Source organism: Oryx dammah, unplaced genomic scaffold (genome assembly GCF_014754425.2).
Source record: "Oryx dammah isolate SB20612 unplaced genomic scaffold, SCBI_Odam_1.1 HiC_scaffold_21, whole genome shotgun sequence".
Classification (NCBI taxonomy): domain Eukaryota; kingdom Metazoa; phylum Chordata; class Mammalia; order Artiodactyla; family Bovidae; genus Oryx; species Oryx dammah.
In genome coordinates this window covers 9,249,019-9,264,359 of record NW_024070205.1, presented here as the reverse complement: position 1 = coordinate 9,264,359, position 15,341 = coordinate 9,249,019, and the positions used below count along the sequence as shown (strand labels likewise).

The window sequence follows — 15,341 nt, the reverse complement described above, 5'->3', positions numbered from 1 at the left end:
AAGTTTTACTCTCTTTGCTCTCTCTCCTTCTTGGGAAGGCCTCCTGACAGCTTGCATAACACCCCCCACACTTCACCAACCTGCTCACTCCTCCTCCATGGAGGCCTTACTGATTCCTCCAGTCAGTATGCTTCCTCTTTTTTAGAACTCTAATTGCCAACATCGAATGCCCACATACACAGCATTGAGGCATTTCATTATCTTCTATAAGTCTTCCCTGTATTATCTTTCTTTCTCCCAAATGGAATGGGAGAAGCAAAATTCTGGGCATTGGAAAACACCTAATAAGTAAATACCCATTGGTTAATGGGGGCTTCCCAAAATATATAAAATGATCACGTTTGTATACTCTTAACCCTTATGTAGACTTCCGGCTTATTCAGGATTGTGTCAATGCAAGGGAGTTTACACATGATTCCATGGTCCCTCTTCCATGAAAACATATCCATCCAATGAATATTTGTTGAGTACACTTTAAAGGGCCCATGGAAAAGATCCCGACCCAGGAATCAAACCCAGGACTCCTGCATTGCGGGCAGACGCTTTACCATCTGAGCCACCAACTGCCCCATGGAAAAGAAAGCTTGTTCCAGGTTGTTCATTGATAGCTCTCACTTGCTTTCAGATTTTGGGTTGATGCGATGGTGTTAGTTGTATTGTAGGGCACTGCTTATCAGACCTTATGTACACACAAGCCACCTGGGGATCTTATTAAAATGCAGATCCTGCTTCAGAAGACCAGGGTTCTACCTGAGAGTTTGCATTTCTAATCCCTCCCGGGTGACACTGACGTTGGCAGCCCACACAGGAAATAGTAAGGCTACAGCGCTCTTCAGAGCACCTGCCTCAGGTCACCTGAAGGAGCTTTTTAACTCTGAAGATCCCCAGGCCCTGCCCCAGAACCCCTGAATCCGAATCTCAGGGAGGAGGCTGGGAATCTGCTTTTTAACAGACTCGCCAGGAGATGATTATATACACTCAGTTCAGTTCAGTCACTCAGTCATGTCCGACTCTTTGCAACCCCATGAATCGCAGCACGCCAGGCCTCCCTGTCCATCACCAACTCCCGGAGTTCACTCAGACTCACGTCCATCGAGTCAGGGATGCCATCCAGCCATCTCATCCTTGGTCGTCCCCTTCTCCTCCTGCCCCCAATCCCTCCCAGCATCAGAGTCTTTTCCAATGAGTCAACTCTTCGCATGAGGTACTGGCCAAAGTACTGGAGTTTCAGCTTTAGCATCATTCCTTCCAAAGAAATCCCAGGGCTGATCTCCTTCAGAATGGACTGGTTGGATCTCCTTGCAGTCCAAGGGACTCTCAAGAGTCTTCTCCAACACCACAGTTCAAAAGGATCAGTTCTTTGGTGCTCAGCCTTCTTCACAGTCCAACTCTCACATCCATGCATGACTACTGGAAAAACTATAGCCTTGACTAGATGGACCTTAGTCGGCAAAGTCATGTCTCTGCTTTTGAATATACTATCTAGGCTGGTCATAACTTTTCTTTCAAGGAGTAAGCGTCTTTTAATTTCATGGCTGCAGTCACCATCTGCAGTGATTTTGGAGCCCCAAAAAATAAAGTCTGGCCCTGTTTCCACTGTTTCTCCTTCTATTTCCCATGAAGTGATGGGACTGGATGCCATGATCTTCATTTTCTGAATGTTGAGCTTTAAGCCAACTTTTTCACTCTCCTCTTTCACTTTCATCAAGAGGCTTTTTAGTTCCTCTTCACTTTCTGCCATAAGGGTGGTGTCATCTGCATATCTGAGGTTATTGATATTTCTCCCGGCAATCTTGATTGCAGCTTGTGTTTCTTCTAGTCCAGCGTTTCTCATGATGTACTCTGCATAAAAGTTAAATAAGCAGGGTGACAATATACAGCCTTGACGTACTCCTTTTCCTATTTGGAACCAGTCTGTTGTTCCATGTCCAGTTCTAACTGTTGCTTCCTGGCCTGCATACAGATTTCTCAAGAGGCAGGTTAGGTGGTCTGATATTCCCATCTCTTTCAGAATTTTCCACAGTTTATTGTGATCCACACAGTCAAAGGCTTTGGCATAGTCAATAAAGCAGAAATAGATGTTTTTCTGGAACTCTCTTGCTTTTTCCATGATCCAGCAGATGTTGGCTATTTGATCTCTGGTTCTTCTGCCTTTTCCTCTGCCTTGTCTGCCTAAAACCAGCTTGAACATCTGGAAGTTCACGGTTCACGTATTGCTGAAGCCTGGCTTCGAGAATTTTGAGCATTACTTTACTAGCATGTGAGATGAGTGCAATTGTGTGGTAGTTTGAGCATTCTTTGGCATTGCCTTTCTTTGAGATTGGAATGAAAACTGACCTTTTCCAGTCCTGTGGCCACTGCTGAGTTTTCCAAATTTGCTGGCATATTGAGTGTAGCACTTTCACAGCTAAAGTCTCAAATTAAAAAGACCTGCAGATGACTCTGATGATTAGGCACATTTAAAAACACTGAAATAGAGCAGGTACATTTTTGAAAGAAAGTCATTCAATTCAACATGACGTGGAGTGCTGAAACATTACCAAAACCTCATGTAAGAACTTAAACTATAGAACTACAACACCTTGAAAGGCTGCAAACTTTGAAAGTCCCACACTTTGAGAGGCAGCGTTCCTAGCCTCACCCTTTGCCCCTAGCCTTGTTGTGGTTTCCTTTGTTTCTGTTTTCCTTTGGCTCTGCCAGGTCTTCACCCCAGGGCGAGGGCTTTCCCTCGCTATGGAGCACTGGCTCCAGAGTGTGTGAGCCCAGTAGCTGCAGGAACCCCTGTTCAGGTGCCCGGCAGCATGTGGGGTCTTAGATCCCTGACCGGGGAAGACAGATTCTCAACTTCTGGATCAGCAGGGAAGTCTCATCCGAAGCCTTGTTTAATTCACAGCACTTGAAACAGGAGCTTGTGCCTAGAAGACCTTATAATAGTAAACCAAGGGATGAGGGACTCTGTTGATGGTTCCCAATTTACAATCAGCACTCAAAGCCCCACGGCCCAGGAAACTCCTCAGTCTTGGCAAATAGTTGGTGATCCTCTATGGCATCTGGGTCCCCATACAGCCCCTATAGAAATAATATTCTGGGTGAGAGGATGTAGGGAGACAGGGCCTGCCAGAATGTGGGGTGATGGAGGGTGGGCCCTTCCTGAGTGGGACCCTGTCTTCCTCCAGGACCTGTGCTGGCTGGGAGGGAGGAACCGGGATCCCCCCAGCCCCACTCTGGAGTTTCTCCAGGCTGTGTGGTTACCAGCGGCTGATTCCTAATAATTTAGATCTCCAGTTTATGCTTTGAAGACAGAAATTAAAAGAAACAAAGGCTTTGAAAGCATGTTTTATAAACTGTTTCCTGAAGACATTTCAAAAGAAAACCACTTGTAAAGAAATTCTTTCCTTACCCTTCTTAACCTCTTTCAACCAGTAAGTACCTGCCTACCTCAGGGGGTTATCAGTAATACACAGCAAGGTGTGTGTGTCTGTGTGTGTGAGAGACAGAGACAGAGAGAGCTCTCTGTTGATCATATGGCACTGGGGAAATGCAAAATGGCATGATTTTCATTACAAGAGAGTCTCGGGCAACAGGCTCAGTCCCCAAGATGACAAATCAACCTTAAACACACAGTTTGAAAAGGAGCAAGGTGGAGATTTCTGCTCCAACCTCCCATGATTTAAGCTGTTGAAACCTTTGGAAAGAGCCAAGCTGCACTGCTGAAGGCTTGGATAAGAGGGGAAATTTAACCTAGATAAAGGACAGATGATACACATTAGAGCAAACACTAAACACGCTATCAACCCTGAACAGCTTGTTGATGTATCAAGTTGCCCAGGAGCAGCAGTGGCAGAGGAAAGGTGGGTTGCATGGGGAAGCTGGACCTCTGCAACCTGGCTTAGGGGCTGCCCGGGGACCCAGATGCCATAGGGGATCACCAACTATTTGCCAAGACTGAATAGTTTCCTGGGCCGTGGGGCTTTGAGTGCTAAAATGATGAAAGGCTTAGGTAAACTGGGAGGTACTGGTCACCTTAAGACCACAGCAGTTCTGTTTGTGATACACTCTAGGATGAACAAGCCATGTAACTTCTTCACACCTTCTTTCCTCTGTTCATAAGTGGAATTATCCTGTGTCCCTTTTCCTGTAAAGGGGGAATTTCTCTTCCTTATCAAACATCACTGAGTTTCACCATCCCAATACCAGAACAAAGATGCTGCAGTGGTTTGTTGTTTGGTTTTCTTTTTATATTTGTGGGGAAACCCAGAGACACAGGATACTTGTGAATTAAAAGCTTCCAGCCAAGTTAAGAGTCTGTTGACAGTGGTAGGACAGGGAATTGTGAAAGAAAGCTTGAGATATGAGATTCCATAAGGTCTCCTGAGGATAAAAATGGGAGCAGAGGAAAGGGAGAAGAAATGAGTTCAAAGCAGTTAGTCAGGGTACTCTTTCCAGAAAGAAGTCAGTGCTGGGAAATGTTGTGGACACAGTCTAGGGAAACTGCCAAGCTGGAATTTATAGACAGCAGTTTTGTCTGGAAACGAAGGGGAATCCACAGCCCTGAAAAGACCTAACTTTTCTGAGGAGCTAGACAGTGAAGTAAGATTTAGCTTTAAACTGGGGGATAGAGCTTGGAAGGACAGGGTGACTGAAAGGATCAGTTGCTGAAGGACCAGCAGATAAAGAATCGAGAAGGAGGAGATGGGACTTCTGCAGTTTGAGTGGGGTACCATGAAACTGTGGACCGGAATTTCTCAATGTGTTCAGTTTATATGTCAAGATCACTTTGTACTGCAGGCTCAGAACCAGGCAGTTAGTTATGGCTATTCACCTCAATAAGCATGCAGAAGGGATGTGTGAGAGCAAATCAGGAAATCAAAACTGTGTTTGCTCTCTATCAATGCAGTAGTTATCCAGAGGAGGGACTCTGGAGGGCCAAGGGACTCTGGACAAGAAGATGGGCTTCCAGTGGTTGTAAAAAGATGGTCAGAGAGAAAGAAGGATGACATTCCAGGTAGGGGAACAGCCAAAGCAAAGGTATGGAGTGTGTTTGCTTAAAGGGAGAGGAGGCTGTTTGGGAAGTAAATGAGAACTGAAGTAGAATGTGACAGTGTTTGCCAGTCTTTAATTTCGTGGCCCTTATTGAAAATGGAAGTCATCAGTCTGCTACCCTAGAGTGCTAGGTTCTGCTGTGGGAACCCCATGGAGACACAGCAGCATGCATGGCCATTGGTTGATAGGTTCTGGGACAACGAGTGAGAAATTGGATGCTAAGGTCCTGAAGTAAACCAGACAGAGACACTCACCCTTGGTTTGCTAGGACATGGAAAAACAATGGCAAAACTTGAGCAGGAAAATAAAATGTTGAAAATGGAACTTTAAGAAAAATGGACTTCCCTTGTGGCTCAGCTGGTAAAGAATCCACCTGCAATGCAGGAGACCTGGGTTTGACCCCTGGGTTGGGAAGATCCCCTGGAGAGGAGAAAGGCTACCCACTCCAGTATTCTGGCCTGGAGAATCCCATGGACTGTATAGTCCACGGGGTTCCATAGAGTCAGACATGGCTGAGTGACTTCAACTTTCACTTTAAGAAAAATACTACAACCACGTCATCCAGGATTGATTGGGAGTAGGGGACAGCTTGAGAATGGAGGAATATATTAATATTAAAAGGGGCAATATTATTTTGTACAATTAGTGATTCACCTGAGGTGCTTCTAGTCACTGAAACAATCATTTTTAAAAGTTGAAACACATCTTAAGATGAAGTATTAGCAACATTTATTTCTTCTGGCTATGGTTTGGGTGAGGATGATGATATTACCATTCAAGATATCCAGTTAACCTAAAAAAATGAAATGATTCAGTCTGAATAGATTAAATAAACATTGAATTCAAAAAATTTTTCCTGCCAAATATAAGACACTAAGCTAGACATTCGAAAAATAATGAGACAGGTGATATGGAAACTTTACTCTCAACAGACAACCTAAAATATAAAATATCCTAGCCTCTTACAATATGATAGGCACTGGGCTATAAGAATGGACACAGAGGGAGAATGAATTCTGGGGGTGGGGATGGGGTCGTGGATCCTTTGATATTTTAGCTGGACCACAAGGGCTGAATAGGATCAGAAAGACACCGAGAAGGGAAAAGCATAAACAAGCAAACTAACAAAAAAAATGCATGAGTTTGTATGTGTGAAGTTGCACAGTGCATTCTTTCAAGATGGTGAGCACTTTGGTGTGGCTACACTATGAGGGAGGGGAAGGTGTGAGAAGAGAATGATAAGAGATGAGGCTGGAGAAGAGTAGCATCTCCTGAAACTTCCTGTCACTCTCTCTCTTTCTCTCACTCTCTCAGTGGAGAACAACTTTTCTACCAGCCTCTCCTAGAGCAGCACTGTAGTGTGTGGTTTAGGCAATGGAGTCTGAGAATTAGGAATTGAGTTGCAGCCCTGCCACTTGCTGCCTAAGTGACCTGGGACTGAATGCTTAATTTCCCCACCTGTAAAATGTGAGTGTTCATGGGGTTCTCAAGCAAGAATACTGAAGTGGCTTGCCAATCCCTTCTCCAGTGGACCATGGTTTGTCAGAACTCTCCACCATGACCTGTCTGTCTTGGGTGGCCCTACACAGCATGGCTCATAGTTTCACTGAGATAGACAAGGCTATGGTCAATATGATCAGATTGGTTAGTTTTCTCTGACTGTGGTTTTCAGTCTTTCTGCCCTGTGATGGAGAAGGATAAGAGGCTTATGGAAGCTTCCTGCTGGGAGAGACTGACTGAGGGGGAAACTGGGTCTTGTTCTGATGGGCGGGGCCATGCTCAGTAAATCTTTCATCCAATTTTCTGTTGATGGGAAGAGCTGTGTTCCCTCCCTGTTGTTTGATCTGAGGCCAAACTATGGTGGAGGTAAGAGGATAATGGCGACCTCCTTCAAAAGGTCCCATGATGCACTGCTGCACTCAGTGCCCCCAGCCCTGCAGCAGGCCACTGCCAACCCACGCCTCCCCAGAGACTCCTGGACACTCACGGGCAAGTCTGGGGCACTCTCTCGTGGGGTCGCTGCTCCTTTCTCCTGGGTCCTGATGTGCACAAGGTTCTGTTTGTGCCCTCCAAGAGTCTGTTTCCCAGTCCTGTGTAAGTTCTGGCAGCTCTATTGTGGGGTTAATGGTGACCTCCTCCAAGAGGGCTTATGCCATACGCATGTCTGCTGCACCCAGAGCCCCTGCCCCTGCAGCAGGACACTGCTGACCCGTATCTCCTCAGGAGACACTTAAACACAGTTCTGGCTCAGTCTCTGTGGGATCTCTGGTCGTGGTGTGCACAAGGTATTTTTGAGCCCTCTGAGCATCTTTGGTGGGTATGGGGTTTGATTCTAAATGCGATTTCACCCCTCTTCCCATCTTGCTGGGGCTTATCCTTTGCTCTTGGATGCAGGGTATCTCCTCAAAGTCACTTCAGTGCCACACAGCCACCACTCCAGCACCTACCATCTTGCTGGGGCTTCGCTTCTCTGCCCTTGGCTGTGGGGTATCTCCTTTTGAGCTCCAGCGTGACATTGTACAGGAGGCAATGATCAAAACCAACACCAAGAAAAAGAAATGCAAAAAGGCAAAATGGTTATCTTAGGAGGCCTTACATATAGCTATGAAAAGAAGAGAAGCAAAAGGCAAAGGAGAAAAGGAAAAATATACTCATTTGAATGCAAAGTTCCAAAGAATAGCAAGGAGAGATAAGAAAGCCTTCCTCAGTGATCAGTATAAAGAAATAGAGGAAAACAATAGAATGGGAAAGACTAGAGATCTCTTCAAGAAAATTAGAGATACCAAGGGAACATTTCATGCAAAGATGGGCACAATAAAGGACAGAAATGGTATGGACCTAACAGAAGCAGAAGATATTAAGACGAGGTGGCAAGAATACACAGAAGAACCATACAAAAAAGATCTTCATGACCCAGATAATCACGATGGTGTGATCACTCACCTAGAGCCAGACATCCTGGAATGTGAAGTCAAGTGGGCTTTAGGAAGCATCGTTACAAACAAAGTTTGTGGAGGTAATGAAATTCCAGTTGAGCTATTTCAAATCCTAAAAGATGGTTCTGTGAAAGTCCTGAACTCAATATGCCACAATTTCCAATATGAAAATTTGGAAAACTCAGCAGTGGCCACAGGACTGGAAAAGGTCAGTTTTCATTCCAATCCTAAAGAAAGGCAATGCCAAAGAATGCTCAAACTACTGCACAATTGATCTCATCTCACATGCTGGCAAAGTAATGCTGAAAATTCTCCAAACCAGGCTTCAACAGTACTTGAACCGTGAACTTCCAGATGTTCAAGCTGGATTTAGAAAATGCAGAGGAACCAAAAATCAAATTGCCAACATCTGCTGGATCATTGAAAAAGCAAGAGAGTTCCAAAAAAAACATCTACTTCTGCTTTATTGACTATGCCAAAGCCTTTGACTGTGTGGATCACAACAAACTATGGAAAATTCTTCAAGAGATGGAAATACCAGAACACCTGACCTGCCTCCTGAGAAATCTGTATGCAGGTCAAGAAGCAACAGTTAGAACTGGACATGGAACAATAGACTGGTTCCAAACAGGAAAAGGAGTATGTCAAGGCTGTATATTGTCACCCTGCTTAATTTAACTTATATGCAGAGTACATCATGAGAAACACTGGGCTGGAAGAAGCGCAAGCTGCAATCAAGATGGCCTGGAGAAATATCAATAACCTTAGATACACAGAAGACACCACCCTTATGGCAGAAAGTAAAGAAGAACTAAAGAGCCTCTTGATGAAAGTGAAATAAGAGAGTGAAAAAGTTGGCTTAAAACGCAACATTCAGAAAACTAAGATCATCGCATCTGGTCCTATCACTTCATGGCAAATAGATGGAGAAACAGTGGAAACAGCGTCAGACTTTATTTTGGGGGGGGGGCTCCAAAATCCCTGCAGATGGTGACTGCAACCATGAAATTAAAAGAAGCTTGCTCCTTGGAAAAAAAGTTATAACTAACCTAGACAGCATATTAAAAAGTAGAGACATTACTTTGCCAACAACGATCCATCTTGTCAAAGCTGTGGATTTTCCCAGTAGTCATGTATGGATGTGAGAGTTGGACTATAAAGAAAGCTGAGTGCTAAAGAGTTGATGCTTTTGAACTGTGGTATTGGAGGAGACTAACCCTTGGATAGCAAGGAGATCCAACCAGTCCATCCTAAAGGAAATCAGTCCTGAATATTCAGTGGAAGGACTGATGTTGAAGCTGAAACTCCAATACTTTGGCCACCTCATGCGAGGAGTTGACTCATTGGAAAAGACTTTGATGATGGGAAAGATTGAAGGCAGGAGGAGAAGGGGACGACAGAGGATGAGATGGTTGGATGGCATCACCAATTCAATGGACATGAGTTTGAATAAACTCCGGGAGTTGGTGATGGACAGGGAGGCCTGGTCTGCTGCAGTCCATGGAGTTGCAAAGAGTCAGACATGACTGAGCAACTGAACTGAACTGAAAATGTGGGTGACAGTATGGTCCTTATAAGGTCTTTGTGAAGAATGAATGAGTTGATGCCTGGAAAGCAAGCACTGAGAACAGGGCCAGCAGTGTTGAAAGTGATTAATAAATGTCAATGATTATTATTACTGTAATATAATCATGAATATCAAGTTATTTCAGTTCTTATGTTAGGAAAAGCCAATTTTAAATTTGGATTTGTCTTATTCTTACGGGTACTACATGGTTTTATAGCTTCTGTCAGTTAGGAACTTGCTGAAATAGACTCTCCAAAATATCTTACAGGAATATTTCTCCACAACAGTACCTGGGAATCTACCAGTAGAAATGCTTTTAAGGAAGTCCTTTATAAAATGTTAATACTTTAGGAAGAGGGAATGTGTGTTTCAGCCATTCACAACTCAGCAGGGATTAGTTTACCCCACGAGGCAAGAAAGACAGTGCTGAAATGCAATGTTGGATAGCTGAGAAAATAGGTTCTAGCTTAGAATGTTGTCTGTTAGGGGTGGGGGTCTTAGATGGGGTCTTCAGTGTCCCTTGGAAACTAGGGACCGTTTCAGTATCAAGAGGGGAAAAGGAAATTAGTCGAAGAGAAGAAGGACATAGGAAGGAAAAGAGAATTGTTTACTTCACAGTATTGTTTAAAGTCAATCTTGTTAATAAAAAGAGTTGCTGAAATGGCTTAAATAAGGCTTCTGTCAAGTCTTATCTAAAAAATGTTAACATTACAAGCCCTAACATACTTCATGGAAAATGATTATGGATACTAATATAGAAGAAAAATTATATATGGTATATTTCATATTTATATATATTTAGATATATATGTGCCAGGCTTCCCTGGTAGCTCAGATGGTAAAGAATCTGCCTACAATGCAGGAGACCCAGCTTCCATCCCTGGGTTCAGAAGATCCTCTGGAAAAGGGCATGGCAACCCACTCCTATTCTTGCCTGGGAAATCCCATGGACAGAGCAGCCTGTCAGGCTACAGCTCATGGGGTCACAAAGAGTCAGACACCACTGAGCGACTAACCCTTTCAAGTTTCACTTTCCTTTTCACGATACGTATGTATCTCCCTTTTTGTCTGAAGTTAAATCTGACAACACTCAGAATGCATAACTGTCTTAGGGGCTAATTTCTAGGTTGCAACTGTGTCTAGCGATGTGGGGGCCTTTGTCAAGTCATTGAATGTTTTATGAAACTGCTGGTTGGGTTTACCCTAGAGAGAAATAGTTCAGTGGCGCTTTAGTGCAGAAACTGGCACAGGTAGCTGAAATGTTTTTTTAATTGCCACCAGGAAAAAGAGAGGGCCCAGAAGGATTCTTCATCCCAAGGGAGCTCCTCCTTGGTTATAACCTAATTTGCTGTGTGCATGTGGACCAGATGGATAGAATTAAACCTTCTTGGGTGTCATGGTTAAATCGTTTTAAACTGTCTGGAGACCCCCGGAAAAGTAAGAAGTCATATTTCTCTTTCAAAGGATCATCCTCTTATGGTTCAAATGTGAGCTTTGAAACTGAAACTATAACTCCTGTGGCTATAGGATGGGGTCTCTATGTTTTCCTTCTTCCCCTATTGGGCTGTACTATATAGAAAGATTGTAAAATTCTCAATTTATGTTTGTGTTTTGATAAACCCAGCTCTAGGTAGTTGGAGAGGGGACTGGAGGCTAGTTAATCTTTGAAGAAAGTCCCTGCTTTTTATAGATCTGTCCTGAAGAACTGGTCATCCCAATCTTCTTGTTACAGTTGTTCAGAGCCTTTACACATCTGTCGGCCTGTGGTATTATGGAAATAACCTATAGAAACATCTCAGGAGGCTGCATCAGTAAGTTGAAATATGGTGGAGAAAAAAATGTAGGCCAGAGGGAAGTATCATATGTAGGGTAAGAGAATACAGACCTGGGCTTGATTCCTGGTTTGGAAAGATCCCCTGGAGGAGGAAATGGCAACCCACTCCAGTATTCTTGCTTGGAGAATCTCATGGACAGAGGAGCCTGGTAGGCTACAGTCCATGGGGTTGCAAAGAGTCAGACACGACTGAGTGACTAACACTTTCACTTTTCAAAAGAATGCAAAATATGAAATATGAAATACAAGAAATAAATAAAAGCATCATCTGAAATTGTTGCCTGAAGAAGCCAGCCCAAATTATCCATTGTAGGTACTGAACTGTCTGGAAGCTAAACACACTACTGTGGTAAAAAATGTTAAAAAGATAAGCTCTCTCAATCACCCTGAGCAATAAAACAGGGCATATCTACACCTGGAATACCATGTCTTGTTCTATATACTTAGCTTCAAGATAAGTCTAATGAAGTTGGAATCAGTCAAGAGGGGACCAGCTGACTGGTTAGGGTTTCCACATCCCTCCCATAAAGCTACTGTAAAGAATCTGTCTGCAATGCAGGAGACCTAAGTTTGATTCCTATGTCAGGGAGATCCCCTGGAGAAGGAAATGGCAACCCACTCCAGTATTCTTGCCTGGAGAATCCCATGGACAGAGGAGCCTGGTGGGCTATATTCCATGGGGTCACAAGAGTCAGACATGACCTAGTGACTAAACCACCACCACCAAAGAGTAGAAGGAGGATATTATGGGTGACTCTTGTCCCCCAAAAATTCATATATTGAAGTCATAACCATCAGTACTTCTGAACCTGGCTGTATTTGGAGACAGGGCCTTTAAAGAGGTAATTAAATTAAATGCGGTCATTAAGGTGGGTGCTAATCCAACATGACTAGTATAAGGACTGTGGTCCTTGAAAGAAGAGACTGGGACACAAGAATGACACCAGGCCCCTGGATGCATAGACAGATGACTATGGTAATACACAAGAAGATGGTCATCCACAAGCCAAGGTGAGAGGCTTCAGAAGAAACAAACCCTGCCAACACCTTGATCTGTGATTTCCAGCCTTTGCAAGTGCTAGAAATAAACTTCTATTGTTTATGCTCCCCAGTCTGTGATATTTTGTATCGCAGCCCTAGCAAACTAGTACAGATGAGAACAGATATGATTGAATTATTTAAAATCATGAAAGGTCAAGAAAAGGTTATTATGTCAGGATACTTCTCGGTCAGAGTTTCTTAAAGCAAGATCTGCCTACTCTGCCTGCATTAGAACCACCTATGTTTTTGTTTTTTTTTTTTTTTTTTAAAGAAGCAGGTTCTCCAACTCCTCTGAACCTAGAGTATGAAAAATTTTCTGATATGAGGTTCAAGAATCTCTCTTTTTGGTAGGCACCATAAGTGATGTTGAGGTTTGGAAGGAATGATGCTAAAGCTGAAGCTCCAGTACTTTGGCCACCTCATGCGAAGAGTTGACTCATTGGAAAAGACTCTGATGCTGGGAGGGATTGGGGGCAGGAGGAGAAGGGGATGACAGAGGATGAGATGGCTGGATGGCATCACGGACTCGATGGACGTGAGTCTGAGTGAACTCCGGGAGATGGTGATGGACAGGGAGGCCTGGTGTGCTGCGATTCATGGGGTCACAAAGAGTTGGACAGGACTGAGCAACTGAACTGAACTGAACTGAATGAACTGATAAGTGATGTTTCTGCACGGTAAAGTTTGACACCTGCTGTGAAAGGTCTTCCCCAACCTCTGGCCCTTTTCTGGGCATGACTGATTGATCCTAATTACATCTCAGCAAGTGCTGGTGTATCTGGAGCTCTGGCAGATGCTCTGTAATCCAGGAACCAGGTACAGATCACATTGTAGGTTATGTCTCCCCAGGTGTCAGCCAGCATTTGCCAGCATGTGGAGAATGTTGAATGGGATGGACCTAATGGAATCTTAGGGGAGTTTACTCTTGATTCTCAGAAGAAATATGTGTCTTACCTATCTTACCCACTTAATAATACTATGACATATTTTAAACAATCAATAAACTATATATATTATTTTTCTCATGAGATTTATTTTAGGATGCTATTACCTTGGCACCTAAATTCTCAAAGGAAACATTGATACAAAGAATAGAAAGGTCATATTTAATTTGTCTATGCTATTCATCACTTGAACTTATACAGAAAGATATCTGACATGGCCTGTGCCTTTTTATGCTCTGTACAGTTAGAATTATAATATTGGTGAAATAAACAACATCTATAAATAAAAACAAATTAATAATAAATGGAAAGAAATCTAATCAACTATTCCAGCCAGGCTCTGTGCTTTCATATTTTCTCATCACCCAAGGGAATAGGAAATACTCTTTCACACGTCCCTAAGGTGAATTTTCTTTCTTTCACCTGTGAGCCAAAGAGGAGCTGAAGGACTGCGAGAAAGAGAGGCCATTGAGAGTCCGAAGCAAACACAGTGATAAGCATTTTGTAGGAAGAGTAAGTGGCATTCTGATTTAAATATGGCAGTTCACCATGGCAGGGCACCAAAAAAAAAAAAAAAAAAAGTGCCCCTCCTCAATTTACAAATGTGATTAAGGGATATAACAAGATTTTATACTTTTTTTTTAATACTGAAAATTACTAGGCCAAATGTGAAGAAGGAAATGGCAACCCCCTCCTGTATTTTTGCCTAGAGACTCCTGTGGACATAGGAGCCTGGTGGGCTCCTGTCCATAGGGTCACACAGAGTCGGACACGACTGAAGTGACTTAGCATGCATGGATGCATTGGAGAAGGAAATGGCAACCCACTCCAGTGTTCTTGCCTGGAGAATCCCAGGGACGGGGGAGCCTGGTGGGCTGCCATCTATGGCGTCGCACAGAGTAGGACACGACTGAAGCGACTTAGCAGCAGCAGCAGCAGTAGACCGTATGAGAATGTGTAGGTGGGGAGGTCGTTGGGCTCTTTCTCTATTTTTCTTCTGGTGGTCCAGCCTTTGAAACAGAATGCAACTATAGTATCTTGGGAATGACCCAGCCCTGTCCAGGGGTACCTATGGACACGAATTTTTGAGCACTCGCTCAATGACCGTTACTGTCTACCTGCTTTTCCCTCTTCGACTAACCAAATTTTAGTGTCTCTATGTAGACCACTCATTCCCACTAGATTCTTTGGTGGGGGGGGGCGAGCAGGAGGATGGATGGGACATTGGAACTATCATTAATGTTCCATGTGCTTTCCAGGAACGAGAGTTCTGGCACTTAACATGAATTGATTTTAAACTCTAAACCTTAAGCCTCTGGAGAGAGTCAGAAGAAAAGCCGTGAGAGCAGCTGGGTTTCATTAGGAAAGAAAAGAGGGCATTCAGTCTTCGAGGAGGACAGTTTCCCAGTCCGGGCAGTGATCGGGTTTGTCAAGAAGAGAGAGAGCCCTCACAATGAAAAACCGCTGTTTCGGCAGAAAAGCGGCTCTAAATCTGGACCAAATCACTCTCGTGTGGTGGAAGGGTTGGAGCTCGTTGCTAGATCTTTCCGAGCGGCTCTCTTCCTCGGTCCCGGGCTAAGCCAGGTCCCGGCCTAGGGACCGGGCAGGCCCCAAGGGCCTCGACCCACGGACAGCGGGGTCCCCGGCGCGGGCGGCGGTGGCGCGAGCGGGAGGGCGGACGACGGCCGCCGCGCCTTCATTAGAGGGCGCTCTGGGGGCGGCTCTGCAGCAGTGCAGACTCCCGCCGCTTCCTCCCCGCTGCCCCTCCCCGCCAGCCCCGGTGAAACGCGGCCAGGCCCCGGGGACCGAGTCTCGGCGCCGCCGGGGGCCGGGTGCGGGCCGCGCCGCTCCTCCTTCCGCCGGCCATGCAGTCTTCCGGCTCCTCTGGCTCCCGCAGCGGGGGCCGGGGCCGGGCCGGCCCGAGGTGAGTCCGGGCTCGGCGGGTGCAGGCCCCGCGGCTGCCGCAGGCTGGGCCC

The 15,341-nt window shown here is 44.7% G+C and overlaps 1 protein-coding gene across 2 annotated transcripts in view; it reads left to right on the top strand.

The window, feature by feature from the left end:
- LPGAT1 (lysophosphatidylglycerol acyltransferase 1) overlaps positions 1–15,341 on the top strand; it is a 159,146-nt gene that overhangs the window by 58,383 nt on the left and 85,422 nt on the right. The window contains exon 1 of one of the 2 annotated variants that reach the window (XM_040263113.1): positions 15,134–15,289. The exons of the other annotated variant lie outside the window; for it this stretch is intronic. The gene's annotated coding sequence lies outside the window, so the exon portion shown is untranslated. Of the gene's footprint in view, positions 1–15,133; positions 15,290–15,341 lie in introns of those variants that run through there. 2 annotated transcript variants of the gene reach the window in all.